At 41.3% G+C, this 15,313-nt stretch overlaps 1 non-coding gene and 1 pseudogene across 2 annotated transcripts; both read left to right on the top strand.

Moving 5' to 3' along the window:
• The first annotated feature begins 1,766 nt into the window (after positions 1 to 1,766).
• Positions 1,767 to 11,901, top strand: LOC145464844 (anoctamin-1-like; annotated as a pseudogene). Its single transcript, XR_014041460.1, has 5 exons — positions 1,767 to 1,796; positions 3,112 to 4,637; positions 5,478 to 5,575; positions 7,158 to 7,578; positions 11,209 to 11,901. The product of XR_014041460.1 is annotated as an anoctamin-1-like (transcript).
• Trnaa-ggc (transfer RNA alanine (anticodon GGC)) lies at positions 5,162 to 5,234 on the top strand. The gene has a single exon. It is a non-coding gene; the product is annotated as a tRNA-Ala (tRNA).
• Positions 11,902 to 15,313: the final 3,412 nt, after the last annotated feature.

The raw sequence follows: 15,313 nt of genomic DNA, 5'->3' as shown, positions 1-15,313 counted from the left end.
GGTTGGCAGAGGGGTGGGGTGCACTTCCCTTGCTGCAGAGAGCGACGAGATAGGTTTGACCTCTCATCAGTTTTATCCTGAAAATTAAATTACTTTAGGGATAGGTCTGAAGTTTCTCTTACAAGAGAGTTAAAAAATGGTTCGAGGGGCCGTGAGGCCGACAATGGATCCACGCAACAAATTTCAGACGAACCCCAGCAGCAGCTGGGCTCACTTGTCACTATGTCATTAACAATGAAGGCAAATTAAAGAATCCGCAGCCATCCACTCATTGTAGTATGTAGTCATCATATAGTACACACACTGTATTGGTTCAAGGCTTGGAAGTTTTATTAAAAAACAAAAAAGATAAGTATGCGTACAGCCACACAAACTTATAGCCTGAACTTACCGTACCATTTCTAACTTGTTTGGTTAAACTGAAATGAAACGTCGTAGATACTTAAATATTCGAATTCCCACGGACCAAGTGACAAATATTTGCATGCGCTTAATCTCCGTGCTTCAACAAAAAATTCACCGGCCATGGCCAGGACTGTAGCCATCACTAAATACCCAATCCATGAAAAAAAAGTCTAAATTTCGAATGAAATTGCACGTCTTACCTCTTTGCTCAAAAACAGACCTGGGATAAATATTTGTGTATATTGTTTTCTTAAAGTACACCCTTGGCCGATTTCATTGTCCACTAAAAAATTATTTGCATTATTAAAACCCAATTCACTAGTAAAACTTCTTGTTTTCATCAAGTATTGCGTCCAATACTGAATGTCATATACATCTTTAACTTACTTAACGTGCTCCTTTGTTTTAACACTTTGGCGGATCCACGGTTCACTGACAAGTATTTCAAACTGCTGAATCATCGTACTTCAAGCTCAAGAACCAGGAATTTCTAGTTATAGCAGCCGTGTCAATACACAGTCCACGAAAAAAAAAAAAAAGAAAAGAAAAGAAAACACTTATTCTCTTAAAGCCTCATTCTCCAGGGTGTGATTAAACCTTTACGGCTCCATAACGTTAAGCATACATTTCTAGATACACCCTTAAAAACAGGTTCAAGTGGCATCAGTACGCTTGGGTGACACATCACCTTAGGGCAGGACAAGTCGGTTCTCATCTAAAATCCAAATATTTTTGGTTTCCTGTCATATTGTTTAATCTTTGACTTATATCTTCCTGTTTTCTACCAGTGTGGCCGTCAAACGTTTTAGAGAACGGAAGGTCTCAAGATGGCGACAACTGTAGACGTCGAAGCCAAACCACTACATAAAACGGAGGATCGAAATTGGACAGACTATGTCCTCGTTTATGAGCAAAGCAAGGTGGAAGAAGATAGGAAGGAGGAAGGAGATGGCGTGTGCGAGAAGCCATCAGATCGTCTTGAAGGCATGCGCAAAAAATTTGAAGAAAACCTAGAAAAGGAAGGATTAAAACTCAGGCGGCTGGAAGGTATCGAAGACACAGCCCAGTTGGTAAGTTAAAAGAAAACTATGGATAATTTCTGTGCCATAAGAAAACAGATTCTTGAGAGTTTTCAGTCCTAAATGAATCTGGGGATTTATGTCGTTTTCATTCTTTACCCAATTTGGTAGTTATTTAAGGACGTGGCTTTCTCCGGCTTGGTACAGCTTATACGCATTTTAAGTGAACATTGAATTTTAAACATGTTTTTATTCCCAAAAACTTTGGCAAGCGCGTTGATTCTATTAATATATTTTGCCATCTTGCCCTAGAATGTGTCGATACAAGCAGGAAGACAGCTTTTAAAGTCATGCTGCAAAGAAAAGTCTGAGGTACGTCACTCTTCCAAATGCATACCTGGAAAAAATATTATGCTACTCGCAAACAGCAGGGCTAGGGATTCGATGCTATGGCAAATCATTTAAAGCACTGCGATTAGAAATTTCCTCGGTCTGCCAGCCCTCAGTTTACTGATTGAGCAGAAAAGCAGTATCAGATTGGACTGATTTGTCTTCTATTGAGTGCATATACGGATTTAACCCGAAAAACAAACTGATATATCGTAAAATATATTCTCGCGCAAAGAAAGAGCGTAGGTTTTATGGCAGCAGAAAGAGGCAGCACTTTCCCTGACTTATTTTCATGTTGTTTTGATGAGATACTAGTGTGTGGCGGGCGATTCAAATGACCACAGTACTGAGCACTTCTTAGTTGTTGTGGTAGTGCTGGTTGTGCTTTGCTGAGTGGTTCTAACTTTTGAGTTGATCGGTGAAATCCTTCAGATCGGAAATTAAAGCTAACAGGCAGTGATACTTCAGAAAGTTCGGCTTTTGAAGGCGGCTGAAGGTTTTGCTACTTTGGACGAAATGCTTAAGTGTGATCAAATGAATGTACTGAGCCGTAATTGCAACTGGTGTTGTTCATTCAGTGTTTTGAAGAGCTTCTGCAATTTGAGCTTCTGGATTAAATCCTAAGTTGGGATCTTTCTAATAAAAGCTACTAAGCCTTCGAATTAAGCTTTCGAATTTTTGTATCTTTATCATAGTCGTAGCTGTATTCAACAATTAGATTATGAGCTCGAGATTTCTGTCGCTTGACAGCTGATGCATGACGGCGCAGCCCGAATTAGCTATCAAGCTTAGAAATCGAGAAGGAATAATCTAATTGTTTTAGTATAAATTAAATCTACTAGTCGTTCAAAACTAAACAAGGTAAATTATTTAAATCCCCCTCGCAGACACTTCGAAAACGCAAAAAACCGGCCGCCATTTTGTTGACAACAGCTACTCAATATCTACAGATTAGAGAGCGAGTAACGTAGCCAATAAGAGAACGGTATTCTTCATAGACCGCTTGTAGATATAAGCACAAACAAAACTCTCTTCAATTCTACATTCATGAAACTGCCTTTCTCTAATAGCTGAACTGCCGCCAGTTATTTCTTCCATCTGGGCACCATGTTTCAATACTTTTGATGTAACATTCAAGAATAAGGCAAAAAAGGTTTAATTTGCTTTATTTTTAAAAGACTACACGGACCCGCAAAGACGTATACTATATGTACTGTACACAGATCTCGAAATTTCTGTGAGATATATGTTTAACATTGCTTTTCATATAACTTGCAGTTTTTAATTTTCTTTCCAGGCTACACCACCTAACATCACACGGCATTTCGTTCTTATTCGTGCTTCATTTAAGGCGCTGAAGAAATACGCCGAAGAAATGCGTATCAAACTCCCTTTCAAAAAGAATGAAAACACATCTGGCTGCGAGTCAAGAGTAATGTCATTTCTCAAAAAATTAAATCCACTAAGGGTCCATGATCCCATCTTTGAAGAAAGGGAAGACTACTTCTTTGCAAACTTCAGGCAAGATTACTGTTACAAGTTCATCAATTATCAGGACGAAGAGAGGTTCTTTGATAAAGTGGATCGCATCTACATTGTCCAGCATATTTGCTCCAACACTCCTTTCGGAGAAAAAAAGGACGGAGAAGTTGGGCTGAAAAAATTGATATACAATGGCGCTTACAAGGCCGGGTATCCACTTCACGACGATTCTGATGATTCTACTCAGCCCAAGAATGACAGACAACGACTAAAGCTAAACTGGGCCAGATTTGGACGAATTTTTAAGCTCCAGCAATATGCAGCCATCAAGAATTATTTTGGTAGCGAGATTGCCTTTTATTTCGCGTGGGTTGGATTTTACACCGGCATGTTGGCGCCGTCAGCCATTCTTGGTGTGCTCGTATTCCTGTATGGAATCCTTTCCGCTGGCGGCCACATTCCTGTGAAAGATGTTTGCGACCCAAGAAACAAGGGGTTGTGGTACATGTACCCACTGTGCGACAAGAAGTGTAGCTACTGGGACCTAGCTTCCTCCTCGTGTCGTTATGCTTACGCCACACACTTCTTTGACAACAGCGGTACGGTTTTTCTGGCCGTCATTGCCTCGATCTGGGCGACGTTGTTTCTCAATTTCTGGAAGCGTCGTCAGTGGGCACTTTCCCAAACCTGGCACACTAATGCCCTTAAAGAAGAGGAGCCTTTGCGGTCGGAATTCCCAAAAGAAAACCTGAAGGAGAACAAAGTCACCGGAAGGATGGAACCTACCGTGCAGTCTAAGATTCGAAAATGTGGCTGCTTAGCCGGCGTGTTGATCATCGTAATTTTTATGGTATCTCTGGTGATCGCTGCTGTCGTGGGCGTCGTTGTCTACCGGGCGGCGGTGTTTGCCTCTCTGAGTGGAAGTTCTGATGGTACGGCCCACGCGCAAGCGAGGATTATCACCTCATTCACGGCAGCTTTGCTCAATCTTCTCGCCATAAACGTGATGAAGTTGTTTTACAAGAAACTGGCGGTTTGGCTGACAGATTGGGAGAATCCGCCAACTCGTAGTAAATACAAAGACAGCTTCACATGGAAAATGTACCTGTTCCAGTTTGTAAACACCTATTCATCCGTGTTCTACATAGCCTTTTTCAAGTCCGGACACATGATTGGAACCCCCAGCAGATACAAACGGATAGGTGGAAGCTACAGGTTGGACGGATGCAGCGAGCAGGGATGCTTTCTGGAGCTTTGCATTCAGCTGTTTATTCTTATGGTTGGGCAGCAGGCCATCGGGATCATCATGGAAGTGGCCATCCCGTAAGTGATTGTATCACAGTTATTGCACTTTATAAAATTAGACGCAATGGCAAAAGTGAATATAATGGGCTGCTATAATAAGTTCGCCAAAATATAATAATTGCTGCAACGACGGGCGAGCCGAAAGCGAACTAGAAGAGGAGGTTGCTAAGGTCTCTTTGAAAATACCAGACATCATAGTCTGTTACCTTTTGCGTACGTTTCCTCTTTGCAAGAGCCGCATCGCTAGTGCATTTACTCTCTTTCGGTTCTTAGCAATAAAATTCAATTATAAATAAGTGACTTAATGCCATCGACTTTGAAAGTGAAGAATGATCATCGCAGTAAATTTTCCAATTTAAGCAACTGGAAAGAGGAAGCCTGAAAAATTTTTCAGGCTTCCTCTTTCCAGTTGCTTAAATTGGAAAATTTACTGCGATGATCATTCTTCACTTTCATCTACAACCGCAGTTCAAATATAAATTATTTCATATATACTTCACATCATTTCACTCCTCATGGGAAGATATGAACTCAATTAATTGACCTCGCTCCCAATGTGTGGCTTCATAGCTCAGTTGGTAGAGCATCGCACCGGCATCGCGGAGGTCACGGGTTCGAATCCCGTTGAAGCCCTGATTTTTTTCAGGCTTCCTCTTTCCAGTTGCTTAAATTGGAAAATTTACTGCGATGATCATTCTTCACTTTCATCTACAACCGCAAGTCAAATATGAATTATTTCATATATACTTCACATCACCATCGACTTTAAAAGCAGTTCCTTGTCATAACCCTAAACAAGCCAAGATAGCTAGATGAAGAACTATTCAGTTTTTCTTGACTTGGAAGTAATCCTTAATGCTATTTCTTCTACCTTAGGTACTGGATGAAGACTCGCAACAAGAAACGTGAAGTCTGTGATTTTAATCTAAGCCCAGCTGACGACCATTTCATGTTTTGGGAATATTTGCAGGCTGGTACGATAAAACAAAAACATTAATTTCAATTTCACTTATATCTAAGCTGGAAGAATTTTCCCGCCTACACTTCGGATAAATTGAATTGGATGAAGACTCTCAACAACCATAGCCTACGTGGCAGGCGTAGAAAGGGGAAGGGGAGGAAGGAAAAGAGAGAGAGGGATTGGGGAGATCAGAGAGGAATGCCTGCTGTAAGAAGACCCTTTACTTCATTTCTGCGTTCCCTGACGGAAGCAAATTTCCGATTACCTGAGAGACAATGAGTAACTTATATATGTAAGTTTCACGATTTCAACAAAAATAACCAAGATGGCAGTGGACGCAAACGTGTTAGCACGTGCTTTGAGAGATTTAAATCTCCTCGGGATGAGAAACATTGTCTGAAACAAGAACAAGAATCAGCCGTAAGAGCTTTCTGAACCGATAGCGATGTCTTCGCGGTTTTGCCCATTAAATATGGGAAGAGTTCCAAGAATTAAATTTATCAAATGTTTGTACTTGCGAAGCTAATTATAAAAGAACATAATGCAGCGATTCTCGTCATAATTGCCATTGAAAAGTATAATGAAAGACCAGCTGCAGGAGATGGAGTCAATGTTTTACCCTGCTACTGACTTGTTAGATTTATCTAACAATGAAATTCGCAGATGCGAATACAGAATCATGTATGCAGCCTCAAGTAATTAATTTTGAACTCCGTGCTTGTAGCAAAACAATCGTCGCTTGCTTTGCCGGCTCGGATTTGTCTTTAGCGTTCCAAATCGTATTACAAACTAGGCCGTTCAATCTGCTTGTAGAAGTTCCAATTATTCTCGTAGTCCCTATGAAGGTGAAAAAAAAAACTAGTTTTGTTTACGTACGAGACGGTTGACACTTCTTCTAAGACGCTAACTATGCACTTAAATCACGTTCCTCATTTTTACCTCTGAAACGCTGCTTATTTTCGGCAAAAGTATTTTTTCTTTGATCTACGAATTTCGAGGTTTTAAGGAAGCGTGAAATTGTTTTCATACGTCCAGTAAAAGTTGAATTGGGCTTGTTGCCGTTCTTCCGTTCTTGAAGTCCGCAAGGCGCGAGCTCCACGTTCTGATTGGTGAACGCGTGACAGTTAATTGACGGTAGACATGATCGGATTACGAGTAAATCAGTGAGCATAATGCAAAAACCTGGGTTCTTATGGCAGGCGTTCCCTCTCTCCTCTCCCCCATTCCTTCTCCCTTTTGCTCTCCCTCCCCTTCGCCTTTCTATGCCTGCCACACAGGGTGAACACCCACACCTGTAGCAGCTCCTACTAAGCCTCTACCGTTAGGCTATAAAACAAACTTTAGTCCAATATCAGTAAACACTTGCGCCTAACCCAGACGTTTCCTCGTTTGCCTAGTTTTTTCTGCAAGTGAAGTCATTATAACTCTCTCAAAAGCATTACACGTCATTATACATACATAGGCACTATAAACTCAGAGCATGGTAAATAGCCACAGAGGACTTGTTCTGAGTACAAACATCTGCTTGGGCTCTTTACCTACATTGTTCCTTTACTGACATTGCTCCTCGCCTTCATTCACTTTTCGTTTAACAGTTCTGCAATACGGATTTGCAACAATGTTTGTGGCTGCCTTTCCACTGGGTCCTCTGTTCGCCCTTTTCACCTCTGTCATCCGAATTCGCGTGGATGCCATCAACTTTGTGTCCCATTTCAGGAGACCCGACGTTGCTCACTCCAAGACCATTGGAGTCTGGTATCGTATCCTAAAATGGGTCACTAAAATTTCAGTATTGGTCAACGCCTTTGTGTTGGCGTTCACCTCTGAGTTCATCCCCAAGCTTTTGTACAGATTGAGGTACGCGCCAGACCGAGATTCGCTTGGTGGAGGAACACTTACTGGATACATAAACAACAGCTTATCCACCATTCATACTGCGGATATTTCCCGCTTTGAAGCAGGTTCAGAACCAGTAGATCCTCATGCCAATTTACCATACAACCATTCTTTTTGCAGGTATGAATTTCATATCTTTTTAAGGCAGTTTTCGGGTTCTCCGTACGCCTAACCCCCAAATTTTTTTTCGCTAAAACGAATCTACTTGTTATTTGAAATAGTTCTGCGAAAACATTTTTGGATTCCGTTAAATCCTCGATTTTCTGTGCCCCGACGAAATCTGGAAAATAGCTCCAAAACACCGCCATTTTGTTTCACGACCGAGTTTGAGGAGAATGGGTCCAGCGGCTCTTGTGACGTCTACCCAGGAAGGTTGGATATCTCACGTCCTCTCATTTCCTTCAGGATGGTGCAATACACATTCGAAAAGTGCGCAGAAACGCCTTCCAGAGATGCTATCGGCTGTTGCACCAATAGTCCAGATTTAAAGAAAGATATACTGTACAATTTACTGACGATGATCGGCTAATGGTGCAACAAAGACGTAAACGATGGTTGATTTTGTCGAACCGAAACAAGCGAACTGAATCTGTGAGAACCATTGAAGAACTCTCACTGGAATTTGTTCCGCAGCCTTTCGAACGCTATTTTCATAAATTTTCTGCTTAAAGCTAACCAGCAATTTGTAGAAATACTACCGACAACCTATATCTTCCAATCCCGCAGTATTTATAACATAAACGGCAAAGTTGTGTGATCCGATCATGATCAAGAAGCGTTATACTGATATGTAAATAGATCGCAACTGTGCGCCGCTAACCAACACTTATTTCTCTTTCGATTTAGATGAAAGTCGAAGATTAATCCTTTAGAATTACATGATAACAAAATTGTTAGACTCACAGAGTTTTTCGAAGGTTTGGAAATCAGCAGTGCGACAAAGATTCGTGCAATAGCGTCGAAAATATGACCGCGTAACATTATCTGCGGACCGCTTAGGGAACACATCCTTTTCGCTTATCCGACGAATTTCGTTGCAAACTTTGAGAACAATTTACATTGGTTATTTGGACTTACGACTTAAAACGTGTGACAATGTGAAATCGGTAATTGTATGATATGTTTCCTTCCGCCTTGCTTCCCGCAGCTTCAAAAATACAGGTCCAAACAATACGATTTTCAATCGATCGAAGCCAATGTTTTGGAGGTCATTAAGTCTCTAAAACTGCGACACGTACGTCGCTCTTATAAACATGAAGCATTCAACTGAAAGAAAAACACAAGCTGGATTTAACAGAACAATCACACCTTGACAAAATACATTCTCGCTAAGGACAAATGTAAACGGGCTATAAACACGAGTGGGAATCTTATGTTTAGTTGACGAAATTACCATCCAAAGCAGTCCTTGAGTTTTCTTTCCTACTTTTGGTTTTCCCTGCTCCTCCACTTCGTATCTAGCTTTCCATTCCTAATATACAAGCAGCTCGTCCGCAAAGAAGTCTTCCCTTCGTCGCTTGAAATATTGTAAATTGCTCTCTCACAGTTGTCGAACGTGCTCGATCGAAGTTTATTTCGGAGTCTTCCGAATCGAAACTTAACTCTGACTCCAGTGACGAAAAAGAAATGATTCTGAGACAAAACTTGGACGTTTTGGTCCCAAAATACATCGGAACGATTAGTTTCGTGTTCCATTTTCTCGAGCAAATACAGAGAGTTGACTGAGGCGCTATTGTGTTTGGTTCCTGGGTAGACGTCATCAGGTACCGCCGCCCCAGACTCCCTAAAACGCGGTCGTGAAACACTTCAAGCGCGACTTTGAAAGGGCATAGAAAATCGAGGATTCAACCAAATTCAAAATTTTCTTCGCCCAAATGCTTCAAATAAAGTCTAGATTCGTTTTAGCGAAAACAAATTTTGGGGTTAGGTACACTTTAAAAGGTCAGTTATTTTTCAGCTTGGTCTCAACTTCGAGAGTATCCATGGCTGTGGAAATGCATGCCACTCGGATTCACCATCTTAGATTTTAACATTTCCCAGAAGTTTCAAAAAGAGACTAGAATTGACCAGAATTTTACTGATTGAATAGAATGTTACAGTTCTGCAGGGAAATTAAAACAGTTAAAGTCCGATTTCAGAAAAATGCCTCGGGCGTCAATTTGTCCTCTACTAAAAGCCGTTCTTGGCTTTTACTTCGGGTAGAAGAGCACAGAACGCGTCATCAGAGTGGAATGACAAAAACAGCCAGTTTAGTCATATTGCATGCACAATTAAATATACCTCCACGACTCACGTATATTTCCTCTTATGTGTGGAAGTGAGGCGGTGTGGAAGAAGTACGGAAGTTTGGAATTGTGGAAGTTTGGAAGTCTGCAAGTCTGGAAGTTAGGAAGTCTGGAAGTTTGAAACTGTGGAAGTGTGGAAGACTGGAATCACGGAAGTGTGGAAGACTGGAGGTTAGGAGGTATGGAAGAGTGGAAGTGTCAAAGGGAGGAAGTGTGGAATTGTGGAAGTGTGGAGGAATGGAGGTGTGGAAGTGTGGAAGTGTGGAAGTGTGAAAGTGTTAAAGTGTGAAAGTGTGCAAGTGTGCAAGTGTGGAAGCGTGGAAGTGTGGAAGTGTGGAAGTGTGGAAGTTTGAAAGTGTAGGAGTGTGGAAGGGTGGAAGTGTGAAAGACTGGAATTGTGGAAGTGTGGCAGGTTGAAAGTGTTGAGGTCTGTAATTATGGAAGACTGGAATGGTGGAATTGTGGCAGTGTGGCAGTGTGGAAGTATGGAAATATGGAAGTATGGAAGTGTGGAAGTGTGGAAGTGTGGAAATGTTTAAGTGTGGAAGTGTGGAAGTGTGGAGGTGTGGAAGTGTGGCAGGTTGGAAGTGTGGAGGTCTGTAATTGTGGAAGACTGGAATGGTAGAATTGTGGCAGTGTAGCAGTGTGAAAGTATGGAAATATGGAAATATGGAAGTATGGAAGTGTGGAAGTGTGGAAGTGTGGAAGTGTGGAACTGTGGAACTGTGGAACTGTGGAAGCGTGAAAGTGTGGAAGTGTGGAAGTGCGGAAGTGTGGAAGTGTGGATATGTGGACGTGTGGAGGTGTGAAAGTGTGGCAGTGTGGAGGTATGGAAGGGTGGAAGTGTGGAAGTGTGGAGGTATGGAAGTGTGGGAGCGTGGAAGTGTGGAAGTGTGGAAGTGTGGAAGTGTGGACGTGTGCAGGAGTAGGAATGTGGAAGTGTGGAAGTGTGGCAGTGTGGAAGTATGGAAGTATGGAAGTGTGGAAGTGTGGAAGTGTGGAAGTGTGGAGGTGTGAAAGCGTGGAAGTGTGGAAGTGTGGAAGTGTGGAAGTGTGGAATTTTAGAAGTGTGGAAAACTGGAATTGTGGAAGTGTATATGTAAAAGTGTGGGAATGTGTAAGACTGGAATTGTGGAAGACTGGAATCGTGGAAGTGTGGAATTTTGGAAGTGTGGAAGTGTGGAAGACTGGAATTGTGGAAGTGTGTCCGCGTGGAAGTATGGAAGTGTGGCAGTGAGGAAGTAAGGAGGTGTGGAAGTGTGGAAGTGTGGAATTGTGCAACGGTGGAAGTGTGGAAGCGTGTAAGTGTGGCAGTATGAAAGTGTGGAGGCTAGTCGGGCCTTGTAGGGCGAAAAAGAGTAATCGCGAGATGGAGGGACAGGCGCCAGCGATATCCTAGTAAAACATACCCGAAGTCATTTCGCCGTATCGTGATCAAATAGTTATGATCTCCTGCATATTTCAGGTATCCTGGCTACCATGACAACGTTTGGCCATACAACTACTCAAAGCAACACTGGGAGGTGACCACTGCGCGGCTTGCTTTTGTGTTCGTTTTCCAGTTTACAGTCTTCTTAATCACAGACTTCGTCAAGAAGCTCTTCCCAGATGTTCCTAATAATATCGCCGAGAGGGTAAAGAAAGAGGAGGATCAGATTAAGTCTGTCTTTGGGCACAGTTGAGCAATATAAATGGGTCTAGCCTACTTCCGCTTTCGTCATGACCTTGTCTTTATTTAAAGCGAGTGCAGGGAGAACCCATCTTAAACACAACCAGTTTCAATAGTGTCCAAAGACCGTTGTATTTTGAACCAGAGACCGCAATAGAGGCCTGGGGAAATTCTGAATATCGTTTTCTTTTTTTGTATTTTTATTTTTCTCGTTATGGCACTTATTCACTGATAATGAAGACCTCGTCGACGAGTGTTCATGCGTAACCGTCACCAAGTTCAAACGTTGCAGAATTTCATGATATCACTTATCAAATATTACCAGTATATTCAGATCAGCGTGTTTGAAGGAGAAAAACAGTGTTAACACTCGTTCTCTGATTAATCGAAAGCACGATTGAAATTAATCCTAACTTGGAATTATAAGTTATACCTCAAGAACTCTTGCGCTTAGGCGTGGTAGTTTTAGCTTTAATTTCTTAACTTTGACACCGCTTTGCTACTGCACTATCGAGCGTAGCAATAGGAAGCTAGATGTATTCACTTCAGTTTTAAACTAATTCTTGTGAGAAAAACTGGTAACTGGTAGCCTAGAGAGGAATTCATTGAAACTTAACCGTTTGACTGTCAAATTTTCACACAAAAAAGCCGTCTTTAAATCAGTTTTTTGGCTGCCATGACGCTAAATATACCTTAGTCTTGCTGAGAGAGCTTTTATTTACCAAAAAGATAGATTTCCGCAAGATTAGGTACCAAAATGTACAATATTTTAATTAGGCGCACGCGCATGAGCCAAAATTTGCACTTTTTTTGCCCTTGCACATTCCGAATTTTTTTTTTTCTTGCCCCTTTGCTTTCCTTTTTCTGGCCCTTTTGCTCTCGGTACCTTCTGCGTTTCATATTCTTTCTCCATGGCTGCCATAAAAAGTTAGGTGTTAATTATGAGCAAAGCCTGGAAATGGGACCTTGTTCAATTATAGGTATAATGAGCCATTTTACCACTGTTTTTGCATCCAAACTGCATGATAACGTTGTTTTTCAATTTGCTATGTCAGAATGCCGTTGCAATTGATGTCCAAAACAGTCAATTGTGCGGATAGATCTATTCTAGCTACTATCTGCTTATCAAGAATATCTGGTGATGTTTAAATTGATGACGTCAAAAATGGTACAAAGAGCACGACCATTGAGGGCGTCTATATACGCCGTTGACAGTCAAAGGGCTTAAACGGTTAAGAGTTTAATTACGAAAGTGGGTTTTGTAACAAGTAAGTTTAACATTTCCACCTTGGCTTCCTTTCAGGGTAGCGAACCATGGCGCATGTTGTCCCATTCACAAGTATAGCGTTCAAGTGTGGAGTGATTGGCAACTAAGCTTAAGATTCCTCACCTGATCTTTGTTAGTTAAGCAGGTAGCGTTTTCTCCGTATTTCATTCAGAGAAATGAGGCAATTCAGAGAAAATTCAATTTTGCTTGGCAAACATAAAATGCTATTACTGCAAACTTAAGACACTAGCTGTCACATTCAGATTACGGAGTTGTCCCTTATTTTTGTTAGTGTTTAATTTTGCTCGCTTTACTCTTCCCTAGAAAGCAAGGGACTGCTCGCAGTTTAGTCACAATCAGCAAAATTAGGAAATCAGGGTGGAAAATGTTGACATTGAATACGCTATTCTGGCTCAACCGGTTTTTTGTGTGGATTTGTATGCCGTTATGGTGCCTCGTCATATACCCAAGTATAATTGTAAATGTTGCTTGATCCCATGACCAACACTGAGTGCAAATAACGGGCGTGTTTGAATAAAGTGTGCTTTCTCGTGCGATGCGTTCGACAAGGGTTTGTTTACTAAGGCAGAAGAGGACATCTGGCCATGGACGAGACTATGACAGTAACAATTAATTAAAGCATCTGCGCCTGTGTTTCGTCAGATCAACGCTGATGTCGATGGCAAGGGTTATTTGATTTATGGCTCATGACCGAAACTAAATGTTGCATTCAAAATTTGTTCAGAGACAATTGATAGCTTGTATACCAGCTCAGCTCGTAAGAAAATAACTTTACTTCTTTACCAGGACAAGGGATGATCGGTGAATGTTGATATATCCTGCACCCAAAATATTGTTTGTAATTAGGAGCCATAATCGGGGACGGAGACCGTAAGTCTTGGGATCCGCGCGCACCTATGATATGGGACAATTTTTCTATTTTTAGAACAAATTGCGCCATCCTGACGTCATATATCCGCGCGGATCCACGCACATGTCTGGGGCTCTCGCGTGGATGTTGTCACGTTGCGTGATCAAATGGTGACAGCTACGAGATTCTCTTGCAGATTTTTCGCAGCGATGGCGGGGAATAAGGCAAGGAATAAGATCCAGGGCTCTTATGCTCTGAGCTAATGGAAAAGGTGAGTTTTTCAGGGTCGAATTCAATTTCGCGGTGTGCATGAATATTAAATATATGCTCGCGCTAGTTGAACGCGTAAGCTTTTGCGTTTGTTCTGTAAAGAAAAGTTATGAAAGAAAACTCTTTACTCTGGTATCGAGCTAATTTGAGAGTTTCTCAAACAATGCTTAATCATAACCAAAACCTGTTTTCGATAGTTTCTTAATGTTTCTGTTTGTTTGGCGAGTTTGCAAAAGTTTTTGAGTAGCCTACAGAAAGCGTCATCGTAACTTTGCGGATTATTTCTCCCGTATTCACATATTTTCAGCTAAGTTTTTAATATGTTCTAAAACATTTATCAACCTTAAACGTATTTAAAAACTAGAGATATTATCTGAGTTCGATGTACATGGTTTTCACGCGAAAGTGCAGGAGTCCAATTTGTCATGTTTTACTGACTGTACAAAACACACATCGGCGGGCGCTCTTATTGATCGACAACAGACAATTTATTGGAGTTTTACACAAACAAAACTGAGCAGCATCTACAGACACAAACTTCATTGTCACTTATAGGGCCTTGATAAAACATCAAGCGTTGCTTACAATTCAGGCGAAACTCAAACTTGCAATTATTTTTTTTCTACTTTTCGGTCGCGATAGACTCTGGCGAAATTCTCGCAAGCGTGTGGCACTGAAGAGGAGGGAAGCTTTGTAGTCCTGAAACGCTGCTATATCCGAATATAATAATATCAAACTAGTTTTTTCGCTGTGGTATGGAAAGGCTGTTAATCTTCAACATATGTGAAACTTAGAGTGGAGTAATGCGGAGCTCTTGTAAAAGAAGCAGCGGAACATAGCATAGTCAGTGACACTGTCTTACTTCACTCAAACTGGAGCAGCTTACGACGAAAATACTGAAGTAAAATCCCAACAGACATGAACGTATTGAGTTGTGGGCCAAAAGCATCAAACATTTCGGGAATTTCGGACGCTATTTCCCCGCGTTACATCCGCAAAAATCCTCGCGGCGTGTACGCGCGTGTACCGCACATGATGTCGCAATTTGTTTTCAAAATAGAAAAATTGTCCCATATCATAGGGACAGCCCCAATACTAGAAATAGGGCGCGCTTACGGTCTCCGTCCCCGATTATGGCTCCTGTTGTAATAGCAAAATGCGTTATTCAAAACACCTTCATAGGTGGTGCAGACTTTAGTAATTTTGAGGTTATAGAGGCAATTAGTTTTTAAATAGATTAGATGGCCTCGTAACGTTATCTTTACAGATTTATTTGTCATTTCACACGAGACTACATCTAGTCCAGTTTGTCAGTATTCTTTGACAGAAAAAGAACCAGGAAACTTTGATAAACCGTAAAATAAACAAACGTTCCATTTTTTTTAGTCCAATTTACAACTGGTAGAAAAGAAAACTTTCCCGTTAAAGGACTGTTGGATAAAAAGTCGTACATTTCTACCGTAGTGTTAACAAATAAAATAACCTTACGTCTT

This window comes from Orbicella franksi, chromosome 13 (assembly GCF_964199315.1).
Source record: "Orbicella franksi chromosome 13, jaOrbFran1.1, whole genome shotgun sequence".
Lineage (NCBI taxonomy): Eukaryota > Metazoa > Cnidaria > Anthozoa > Scleractinia > Merulinidae > Orbicella > Orbicella franksi.
Note: the sequence above shows the minus strand (reverse complement) of the source record. Positions and strands in the feature narration are given on the sequence as shown.